This window comes from Lycium ferocissimum, chromosome 12 (assembly GCF_029784015.1).
Source record: "Lycium ferocissimum isolate CSIRO_LF1 chromosome 12, AGI_CSIRO_Lferr_CH_V1, whole genome shotgun sequence".
Classification (NCBI taxonomy): domain Eukaryota; kingdom Viridiplantae; phylum Streptophyta; class Magnoliopsida; order Solanales; family Solanaceae; genus Lycium; species Lycium ferocissimum.
In genome coordinates this window covers 21160296-21172896 of record NC_081353.1, presented here as the reverse complement: position 1 = coordinate 21172896, position 12601 = coordinate 21160296, and the positions used below count along the sequence as shown (strand labels likewise).

Sequence of the window (12601 nt, the reverse complement as noted above, 5' to 3'; positions counted from 1 at the left end):
TAGGAATACATAGGAGAGACTTACCTTGATGTATGAGGATAAGGAGAAGAGAGAATGGTCGTTCTAGGGCTTGAGGATGTGAAGAATGAAGTGAAAAAAACTAAAAAATGAAGTTTTAAAGTTGTTGTCGGGCCTATTTTACGCCCACTTAAAGCCCATTTTATGGCCTGTAATCAGATTTACTGCTCGCAAATCCTACCATGAATTGGTAACAATGTGTGTGATTTTTGGGCAGAATTTCCGGCCAGATTTACGGCATGTAAAAGTTTTTACAGCCTGTATTCACAGCCCGTAAATTCTGTCGTAAGTCGCCAGAACACTGTTTAGTAAAACATATATAATTTTTTGTACAAATGTCCATTTAGGCTCCACCATAGATGGATGGAAAGATATTGCAAAGATCTATAACTTTCGTAGAGGAAGTTTTCCCAAATGCCTTATATGTTTTTCCGAATACTCGCTTGAAGTGAGACCTTGTGCAAACTCACTAGGAAACAGGCTCCGTAGAGTAGCTTCCAAGTTTAATTTGTCCTAAGACTCTTCTTATGCCTTGATTAGGTTTCAAAACCCTTTATGCACACCTCATATTGGTTCCATTATTCCTTCAGTCAAACTTTAGCCTGAAAGTACAGGGTGTTACATAGTTACTACTTCAAACCCTAATGCCGTCATCGGTTTGTTTGTGAGATCAAAGATAAAAAAAATGGCTAAGTTGAAGAACCACATGCTCACAATCAATCATACAAAGCCCATAAAAATGGGATCAAGAAACTCAAGTCCCACTGTCACAGCTCCACCAAAGGGATAGATCGAAAATTCTTGAGGAACCAGAGCTATGCAACGAAGCACAACAAGCAGGGTGGGGAATCTGCTAAGGAAGAATAGACTAATCTAGAGTAATATGTTTTTTTGGATGTCTTTATTGTTGGCATTGTTATCCAAATTTGGGTTTTTAATTTTGTTTATTATGGGAATATAGTAGCCCAAACTAATTTCATGATTGGAATTAGTTGAAAAATAGCTAGGAAATGACTTTTAAGATTCTTGGGCCACTAGGTGTCAACAGTTTCACTCGGATGGCCATTTGTGTCATATTCCCACCTTTCAAATCTTTGCTACCCATTGAGCGGCGGGTATCTCCTAGCTGCTACCTTGCTTGGTTAAATGCGCTCTGATACAACGGTTGACATTGACACATTTAGTACATCTCGAGCCATTGCTGAAAGAACGAAAAACTATTTTGCAATGTCTTTCCATCATTTCAATGGATCAAAGTCCTTATTTTGCACGGTCGCCTTCTGCAGGCAGAATTGAAGCTTGTTAATGTTCTTGCTACAGTGTGGTTGGGAACTAGAAAAAGCAAACTAGATAGAAAAATTAGCAAAATCTTCATCGTCACCATATGAAGCAGATGTAGAAATAGAACTACAAGGAATATTTGTGTCAAGGGTAGCAGGCGTAGCAGATGTGTTTAGGGTACTCAAACAATTCAAGGCACACGAGGTTTTAGTTGGTCCAATATCCATATGTTCGTACAAGCTTCTAATATAATTATGAGTATTTCATCTTATAAAAAGGATTTAAAATAGCACCAATTAGATAAACAGGAGGAATAGGATAAAATATTTTATTTTTCAATTGTCTCTCTATATCTGTCTTCGTTCTTCAAGTTACTAAGTAGGTAAGAAATTTCAGCATAGGAACTAAAGCATTAGCAATAGTAGGGTAAGCTCCAGAAAACTTAACAGTAGCGACATAAAATTTACATAAAAATTTAATAACTGCGTCAATGATGACCCAAAGTTTAGGTATTAGCAAATGACTTGGATCGATACAGTGAGCATTAACAACTTCAATGATATTGTCTCTATATTTGTAACAACATTTCAAGAATATATATATATATATATATATATATATATATATATATATATATATATATATATATATATATATATATATATATATATATATATATATATATTTGTAACAACTTCTTCCGGCATGTATCTTGGGGGAAGTATATATCTACCACACTTTAAAAAAAAAAAAAAAAAACTTTAGTTCTAGAAGCTTTATTATTTTCTTGAATAACACCAACAACTCTTCTAACTCAAGTAATATCAGGTTTAAACAACTTAAGTCACTTTTAACAATCAAATTATAAATATGACATGCACACCTAACATGAACGATGTCATCAAGTGGTCGGCGCAAATGCACGTTTAAAAGTGGCACAACAACAATATTGTTAGAAGCATTATCAAAAGACATTCACAATACTTTTTGAGCAAGATTGTAATCTTCCACAACTTCAACAATTGTAGTGGATGACTTTGATCTTCAACACATTTAAAAGCAATAGTATGTTTTTGCATTATAAAATTATCATCTATCCAATGACATGTAACTGTCAAATAAATATTTCCATTAACAGCATGACCAATGTCAGAAGTAAGACAACTATACAAGCAAAGTTGTTAAACATATATTGTAAAAGAAATATATTGTCCCTGAAGCCTAAAGATATCGACTCTCCAAGTACTTCTAGGAACACCTTTAAATAACGGATTATGAACTCTTTGAATATACGTAATAAGATATGACGATGAAACAAATGAAAAAGGTAGACAACTCAAAGCAATTATTTTTGGTAACTCCTCCCGGTCCTTCAGTCTATCATATTTATGGTATCATTTAGTTCCTAGATTTAAGGTTATTTGATCATCTTCTAAACTACCAAACCATTCATCTAGGTTTTTTTCCTTCAAATGTCTACTAAATGTGCTCGTGCCCCCATTGCTACCTCCAGTGGCATGTTTAAAAGGCAGTTCACTAATATTACGCCAAACCCATCGCCATCCCCCTATGATCGTCCAGTTCTTTCACTTGAACACCTCAAGTGGCCTTTGTTCCATTTAGACACTTCAGGTGGGCAACTGATGTTCCATTTAAGCACTTTTTTCGCAATCAGCTAAAATTGCAAAATGGGTGTCATACACTCGCGGATGACGTGGCATGGTGACCAATTAAAATAGGAAATGTGGCAATTGGGTGTAAAATAATAATTTAAAAATCAATTACAAGAAAAAAGAAAAGAAAAAAAAATACTTTTCACCAAAATAAATAAATAAATTACCTACTTTTCTAAAACCTCCCCCACCTACCCCACCCCTCCTTCCCCCTTTCTACACCTCTACTACTGTTGGGCACCATTTTTTTTTCTAACGACTCCATTTTTTATTTTATTTTTCATTAAATTTTGATCCATTTTGGAAGCATATAATTCGAAATTTGGCACTAATCTATAGCCCCAATTCATTTTTTTTTTTGTTTTTTTTTTGTTTTTGCAGTCCTCCAATTCGGAAATTCGATTTTCAAATTTGAAACTTTAAGTTACATTAATGGCGAGTTCCTCAAATCTCAACCAAACAACACCAAATTTCGGATTCGAACTCCTCTTGACGTTCCGGTTCTTTTGAGATATCACCCACTCAAAATGGAGCCCGTTTGAGGCAACCCGAAAATTCAAATTGAAAGCTTCGAGCTTCAACAATGGCGGGTTCAGCTTTCTTCTTCAATGGAGATATGCTACATTCAGAAAAAAAAAAATTGCAGTCGGGAAGGCTGTGTTTTAAAAGAAAAAAAGTGTGACCTCCATGGAAGGAGCTTAGAAGCTCGGAAAGAGAAAATAATTAAATCAATTAGGTGTGCTAAATATTGTTCTTAAGAGCATTAAGAATTTGTTCATGAAGTATTCAGGAGTTTGGTTGAGAATCAAAGTTGTTTGAATGATTTTTGGAGCTGGGTTTGACGAGGAACATATTGCACAGTGAAAAAAAAATTGCAACCAGTGGTGGTGTCAATTTGTTAATTTGCAGTGGAAGGGTTTGTTAATTTGTTATCACTGTTATGCCAGAAAACTTATCCGGTGGTGGTGTTGCGGTGGCAAGTTAATGGTTTATGGTGGAGGAAGTGTTGGAATGAAAGAGAAGGAAGAAGAAGACATAAAAAATAAAATAAAAAATTGCAAAATTAAGCCCTTCATGCGCCTGTTTTGTGTGAAGGTCACACAATTTTCCAACTCAGCGAAAAGTGTCTAAATGGAACATCAGTTGCCCACCTGAGGTGTCTAAATAGAATAAAGATCACTTGAGGTGTTCAAGTGAAAGAACTGTAGGACCCCAGGGGGCTGGCAATGGGTTTGGCCCTAATATTACATCTAACATTATTGGTATTTTCAATTTTAGTAAAAACTTTCAAACCCTACTTCTTCTTTCATGATTTCTCGCATACATATGGTAAAGGTGGCATGTCCCGAACACTACACCGCCCCTACTTAATTGACTCTGACCAACTCCACTAGTAGGTTTAGGTGGTGTAACATTGTTGCATAATTCAATTTCATCATCATCATCATCCTCTATGCCACAATCTTCCGGCATTTGTACATAATTCATATTATCAGGTGACTTTTTAGAAACAAGTGTAAAAAAATCATTTTGATTACCAGTACTAGAAGAACCTCTTGAATTTCTACCTCCACCCCTATTAGTATTACTAGTACTCAGTGTTTTAAAAGGCGGGGGCGCGAGGCGAGGCATTTTACACAGCACAGGGCGAGGCGTAAGCCTTGAGACACAGGCCGTAAGTCCCATGAATCTACGGGGCGTATGTCTCATGTATCTTCAATTTTATAAGTTTAATTCTAAAAAAATAAGCAAAAGTAAAGTTTTCATTAAAATTCTGCAAAGAAATTCAAATATAATCACCAATAATATAAAAAGAATTATTATAATTATTATTTGACAAAGGTAACAACACAAAAAATGATAATAGCCTAGATAATCTTTAAAATGAAATCTTCATTCATTTCATCATCAATCTTAAGATCTATAAGTCCTTTTCAACCTCAACTAATATTTGCACTGACCTTCATTTGTATATCCAAAGAAGGAGAAGGGCAAAAAGTGCAAGAGCAATGACAACAAATGGATAAACTTCAGGTACATAGTGTTATGAAATCTCTATCATATCAATCTCAAGCATAATCATCTAAAGAATACTTTTTATGGCAGTGTTATTTTCTATGTGAGCTTCTTTTTTTATTTATATATTATAGGAAAAATCAGTACAACATGAAAACATGATAATATAAATTATAAATATCATTATACCAATAACAAAAATCATAATTTATAGCAAAAATACTTTAAAAAAAAATAAAAATCAAATTTAACGCCCGGGGCGTACTCCTTTATGCCCGACGCGAAAGCTTTTGCGCCGGGGACTTACGCCCCAAATTCTAGGGCGTACGTTCTATGGATCTACGCCTTTCATTTACGCCCCGGAGCGTTTTTGGTACCCCGCCCCGGGGCTCTCCCCAAAAACGCCTCTGAAAACACTGCTAGTACTAATATTACTCTGAATAAGTTTGCAACCCTCTTTAAAATTCAAATAACAAAACAGAAAAATAATAAAAATTAAATGTACGATAATAAAATACTAAAGAAGAGAAAGGGATGGAACGAGTGAACCAAATTTCCACAATAAGTTTAGTACTTGAATGACTAAGAAGTTACCACAATTCTACGCACTAGCTCATTGCTACTTTTAATTTTTCAAACAAACCATAAATAAAATAAAACTAAAATTGAGAGAGCTAATAATTGTTCCTAGCACTTTAAGAAAAACAGATGATGAAAATAGAGACTAAGAGAATTGTGTGGAAAGATATTATGAAGAGCGAGGGTGGGGTTGGGGGGTCGATATTTATAGGGGGTTAGTTTTTAAGTGAAAAAAAAAAAGAAAAAGAAGGGGCCAAATCTCCCCATTTCCTGAAAATATAGCAGTTTAGGCCATTTGGCCCAACGGTATGATTCCATGGTTCCATGGAATCATGATGTGGCTGGTGGGGAGGGGAGGGGAGGGGGGGGGGGGGGTATAACTCATATATATGGCCCACACATCTAATTTGTAGCTAATGTAGTCCATTGTATCATCAGTATATAGATAATGTATATGTTCTGCATAGCTGATAATGTATATGTTTTGCATAACTTTATGTAAACATTACATATACTCTGTATATACAATGTATATGCTTTGTATAATCATGTATAAACACACGAAATTAACTCAAATTGCAGTATGTAGATAATGTATTTGTTCTGCATAGCTATATATAAACATTACATATACTATAATGCCAAATATGAATCCTAACTATGAAACAAAATGTAGCAAACTCTATCTTTATTTACAACCAAGCAAGTATCTATGTGATTTACTCCAGAAAAGTTATCTCGAAGTTTTTTCCAGTACTGGGTTTAGATTGTGCCACGTAATTAAAATGAAATCTAAAGGCTGTGCTTTATTGCTCCAATAATTAAAGGTAACGCCGTTAGTTTTCCCATCTTCATTTTCTGCAAAAGAACGAGTCCGCGACTTAAGTAGCACTAAAAATAAAAAGTTGTACCAAACTAGTGCAAAAAAAAAAAAATCCATTAATAGTATTCACGCACGAATTTCGTGCGTGAAAGGACCAAAGTGCAAAATTTCACTTTGGGCCTTTCACGCACGAAATTCGTGCGTGAATGAGGGACCATAAATCGGCCCTCATCTTCCCCACCGCATCGCGACGTCTCCTCTCCCACCCGCCATTAACCCCTTTTTTTTTTTGGTCCCAACCCCTTAAAACTATAATTTCGTGTTATTTTTCAATCCAAAACTCAATATTCTTCAGTATATTGAAGTAGGAACAAGTTTCTAAGGTTGGATTTCGGAATAGAGCGCCAGATAACACATTTCAAAAACTCAAAAAAAGCTTCAATCTAGGTATTTCACTACAAATTTTCTATTACATTGTTAAATATATTATTATCTAAGCATGGTCATTGTATAACCGTGGTGGATTACTCGTTTTCCTTTTTTTTTTTTTTTTTTTTTTTTTGGGCAGTCCGTGCATCGTTGGGACCGCCCATTTTTTTTTTTTTTTTTTTTTTTTTATTTGTTTATCTATTGTTAATTAGTTAATTATTTATTGCTTGTTTATTTAGTATTTGTTAATTATTGGATTAGCGACTTAAGTATTTATTAATTGTTAGACTAGCTATTTCAATTGTTAGACTCGGCTAATTATTTATTTTGTTTTTGCTAAGCCAATTGTTTATTTGTTAATAATTTCTTAATTGTTTTGTTTCATTAGTTAATTAATTGTTTATTTGTTAAATATACGATAATAATTTATTAATTTTTTGATTAGTTACTTAATTGTTTATTTATTAAATATATGATAATAACTTGTTAATTATTTGATTTGTTAGTTATTTGTTTATTTATTAATTATTTATACTAATTGTATCCTAACTAATTGTTAATTATTTAACTCATCTTTATATTTTAGGAATGAAAACCCTTAGTTTAGGATTCATAACCCGTAGCTTAGGATTGAAAACCCTTAATATAATTTTCTATAAAAGATTACGTAACTAATATTACTTGTTAATGATTTATTTAAAATACGTAAAATGATGGGTCACCACAATCTTTAATAAAATTTTCGATAAAAGATTACATAACTAATACTAATACTAATACTACTTGTTAATGATTTATATAAAATGCGTAAAATAGACGGATCACCACCCTCTTGATCCGGGCCCTTCGACCGAGAGTTACCGTATCTTCACCGAGCATAGGTCGCAACATATACGGACATCCGACCCGCAGCCCGAGTCTCGTGTCCGTACCCTTGCCAGGGGACCCGCATGGGAGATCTTAGCTGCTCGCCCCCCACATCCTCGTGTCCCGGATATACTACGTCGGGGTGGTATCTACCGGTGCGTTGAAGTTGGTCGGGCACAAGACGATAGGTCGCTAGTGACAGCATTGATTCGAGAGGTGGCGACCGGAGACGCACACATTTCATCTCCGCACCGGCGAGGCTACCATTACCCTTCGTGACGCGGGAGGTCATTTATGGGCTGCGGTGTCGACGGACGCCCATTGTATATTGGGTGAGCCTCCCGTGCCGCCGCCTTACCGAGACGAGTTGATTAGGCTCACCGGTTTCGCGCGCTCCGGATGGTCATATTTCCGGCCGAGTCGCTTTTGTTGTCGCCCTTTATGCTCACTTGCGCCCTCACGTACACGCAAAGATCCGATTGGAGAGGACACGCCTCGGGGCCGATGTTGATCGACGCGCGCGTCTATACCTACTCATCATATTCGGCCATCCTATTCCCGAACACTTCGGTTCGCATACGAGCTTCGAGGTATCTTCGGTATATCGACGATCTCGCCGAGATGTGATGTTATAGCTGGGCGCCGCCGTGCCGGGCTACATGTATCGAGGATTCTCGCCGATGTTCTACGGGCACGAGGGCAGAGGTCCCCGCATTTTGCTCGCTCCTTCGTGTTATATATTTAAGCGCGTGTTATTATACACAAAATATTTTTTTTTAAAACGACGACCGAGATTTTTTTTTTTTAATCGACTATATCGTATATGGGTGCGGACTAGGTCGAGACCTTTTCGTACCCATACCACCGACCCTCCCGCCGACTATCTTACATCGTCCCGATGCCATACGCGCGGAGACGGTCGCGAGGCGTACGCCGACGCGTGGAGACGCATTACGCCCTTCTCCCGTTTAGGGATCGCCAGACCGCATGACGGCGCGTACGGTATGTTCATATTTTGATTCACACACGCTAGACCACATAACTACTATTTTAGTCTTATGTTGTTAACTAGTTCAATTCTTTTTACTGTGCTTTTATACGGACGCCGTACGATCATATTTTCGACGAGCCGCCGCGTTTTGTAGGCCGGTCGCACATACGCGGATGTCGCGGTGTCCATTGATACATATGGATATCGTCGAGTATCACGCGCCCGATCGCGTGTTACTTAGGAATTTTGGGTATGTACAATATACCCGCGGCTACGGTTGGGGAGCATGACCACTATACGAGGGACGAGCGTGCGGGCGTCGATGACGCATGGCGACTCCATACGCATGCCAGCCAGGTCCATAGTTGGGACGTGAGGATGGCGAGCCTAGCCGGTGGTCGGACATGACACTCCCATCCACGTGTACACGGAGTGGTACACGCGGATCACTCGCATCATTATTGGCAACCCCTCTAGGCGTCGTCCGTACGGATTGGGATACGTAGCTCTCGCGAGAGCGTACGAGGCGCCGGTAAGTTTTATTAGTCTTAAACTTAAACCATCGTCTTATGTACTACTTTACAAATTTATTAAATTGTTAATATTTGCAAACATATGCAGTACGGACCGTTCGTACGATGCGCTATGAGAGCACCGCCCGTACGGAGTCCCCCGAGACGCGGAGTACGCAAGCACGGATGATCGAGCTTGCCGAGACCGGGTGGCAGACAGCACACGACTTCGATCTCTCCAGTAAACGAGCGTGCCCCGTGCCCCACCCGGGGGCGAAGGGGCCGTGGTCGCCGAGGAACCGGTGGCCGTCGGCAGAGGCGGTAGGGGTCGGCGGTGAGGTGCGACGAGGCTCCATCGACTCGCGTATATCCCATCGACTTCTCATTCCCGCCGTCGACTTCACGTACACCTCTATATACGCCGGGACCTTTTTTTCGTGTTACGTGCCCCGGCCTTCACTTTCACATCCACGCGCCCGTGATCCACGGTGGTGAGCGGCCAATTCGTGATCTGCAGTGGTGGCCTACATTCGCAGCTCGACGACACCATGTTCGAGGACTTCGTGTTCGATATGGCACCATCCGCATCACCCCGCAGTGGCCGCTGCAGAGCCCTCTCACTGTGCATCTTGGCAGGCCGTCGACACACGAAGTTTGACTTTTACAACAAAGTAAAATAATTTATTAATTATTTGTTTATTTAAGGTTCATTTTACAATAAATCAAATCTAAATTATTTATATATTATTTCGTGTTCATTGTTCTACGCCCGTGGGTCCACAGAGCGACCCATCCAGAGACTACCTCATATTCACCACCCCACCCATCTCGGTGAGCCTACGTACCCATCTCAGAGCCTACTCGGTGCGCCCGTCGACACACGGTGTTCTATTAAATAAATAACGTTAATGTATTCAATATAAATAATAAATGGTACTAATTATTATATACTTTTCGTGTTCATCCTTCGGCGCCCGAGGTGGCGACTCCCGACGAGGTAGAGGTCGAGACACTGCACCTAACTCGCCCGAGGTTCCGAGTGCCTGCCGGGATCGCATCCCAAGAAGAAGCACGTTCTAGTTAAGGGATCACGGTCGTGCGAATAGACGATGATCATGAGTTGGAGCGCCCGTTATTAGGAGGAAAAAGGGTGATGGAGACGACGACGAGCTCCGGTGGGGATGGTATGAGCCTTAGGCCTAGGATAGTCTCGTGCATACTACATGTGGGACCCATCCTCGATAGTGTATATACATTAGTGTTGTAAAATTTATCGTAAATAATATATATTTTTTGCATATTTAGTCTTTAAATTTATCATAAATTTTTTGCATATTTTTTCACTTTCACGAACAAATTCTGTGCGTGGGTTAAATATGTTTGTTCCACTTTCACGCACAGATTTCAGGGTTTGGGCGTAAGTTTTTGAACTTTCACGCACAGAATCTGTGCGTGAAAGTGGGAAAAAAAATTTTACACTTTCACGCACAGAATTTGTGCGTGAAAGTGGCAAAACTGTTTTACCCTTTCACGCACAAATTCCGTGCGTGAAAGTGTAAAATTTTTTTTTCCCACTTTCACGCACAGATTTTGTGCGTGAAAGTGGCAAAACTGTTTTACCCTTTCACGCACAAATTCCGTGCGTGAAAGTGTAAATTTTTTTTTTTCCCACTTTCACGCACTATAAGTATTTTAGGTTTAGGCATGACAACACCCTCACGACACAGATTTTGACCGTGCGTGAAAGTGGCAAAATATTTTTTACCTTTCACGCACAAATTCCGTGCGTGAAAGTGTAAAATTTTTTTTCTCACTTTCACGCACTATAAGATTGACGCATTTTGTGCACATGAAAGTGTATAATAAGATTTTTGCACTTTCATGCACAAAGTATTGTGACAACACACCACGCATGGAATCTATGCAACTACGACAATACCGTCGCATTTTATATTGCGCACCAATTTAATGCGCACTATAAGTATTGATTTGACAACACACCACGCATGACAATTTCGTGAATCTATGACACATAAAGGCTTGATTTGACAATACGTTGCCGCATTATTTGCGCGTTTTGTATTGCGCACCATTTTAATGAGCACTATAAGCATTGAGTTGACAACCCATGACAATTTCGTAAATTTATTTAACTTGAAGGCTTGACGAGTGAAAAACTCATCAATTGCATAGGCCTAAGTCTTACAAGTCATAAAAAAAAAATCAAACTTCATTCAAAAAAATGTCTCAAAATGCTTCGCGTGTTAAGGTTTCACTATTTTGGGATGGAGATATCGTCGAGGACAATTACTCCATTCGTTATAGTGTCAAACCAAAAGCCCATGTTAAATTTCCAACACCTTTACGTTATGAAACACTAGTCGGTTACTTGCACGAAAGAATGAAAACTACACCCACCGAGTTTGGAATCTCAATAACTGGAGTATATCCACAAACAATATCAAACGGTAAAGGCGTTATGGCATGCACAATATCAACGATGATGAATCTTTGAGTGATTATTTGGGATCGCCGGAAGAATATCGTGATTTAGTATTCATTAATGTTCGAGACGTATGTTGAAAAGATACCTCGGGAACAAGTCCCTCAAGTCCAGCCTATTCATGGTAACACTTATGGGGACTTTAGTTCTTATGGAGACATTTTGAGTGGTCAAGTGCCGCTGGAAAATCTAAGCCAGCAATTTAATCAAGCTCACAATGAAAATTGGTAAATATGATTTTTTTATATTATTATTATATGTAGTAGCATGTGTTTGTTGTATGAATTGGTAAATAATTAGTTTTCAAATCTTTATAGGAACTATTCTCAAAACTCACCAGTGGTACCAAATATGGATGTTGGTCAATCCTCTCGCCTCGGTGGAGTTGATCATTCTCCACACCATGACAGTTGCTTATGAACAACAAGAAGTTCATCACCTTGATATTAAATTATCTATATATATGTATGACGTTGGTATTTAAAATATGTTACTTTTCATGTAGTGAGGATGAAACGCACTTAATAATGAAGATTTTCCTAATTATTATGAGTCATCATCAAGTGATGACGATGAAATACCTAATAATGCAGGTAACCGATGATGAAGACGATGATGATGTTCAAGTTGGTATGACCAACAATATTCCTCAAAGCCAAAACCAACAACAACCAATGCACCAAGACGTACCACCACCGATGGCTGAAAACCCAACTTCTGAAAGCCCAATTCAGTGGCATTCTAACAATATCCCTTATCTTGATAGCCTGCAGGGTCGTGATGATGCATTTGTCTTCACAAGAGAAGATTATGATAGTCGCTTAAAAACCTGGATGAACCTAAGGATCTCAACAAAGATCGATGCTACCTTGCAAAGGGAATGTTGTTCGCATCCAAAAAAGCTTTGCA

General features: G+C 38.5%; 1 pseudogene; it reads left to right on the top strand.

Moving 5' to 3' along the window:
* Window positions 1-703: 703 nt before the first annotated feature.
* LOC132040999 (large ribosomal subunit protein eL29z-like) lies at window positions 704-889 on the top strand (annotated as a pseudogene).
* The last annotated feature ends 11712 nt before the right edge of the window (window positions 890-12601 follow it).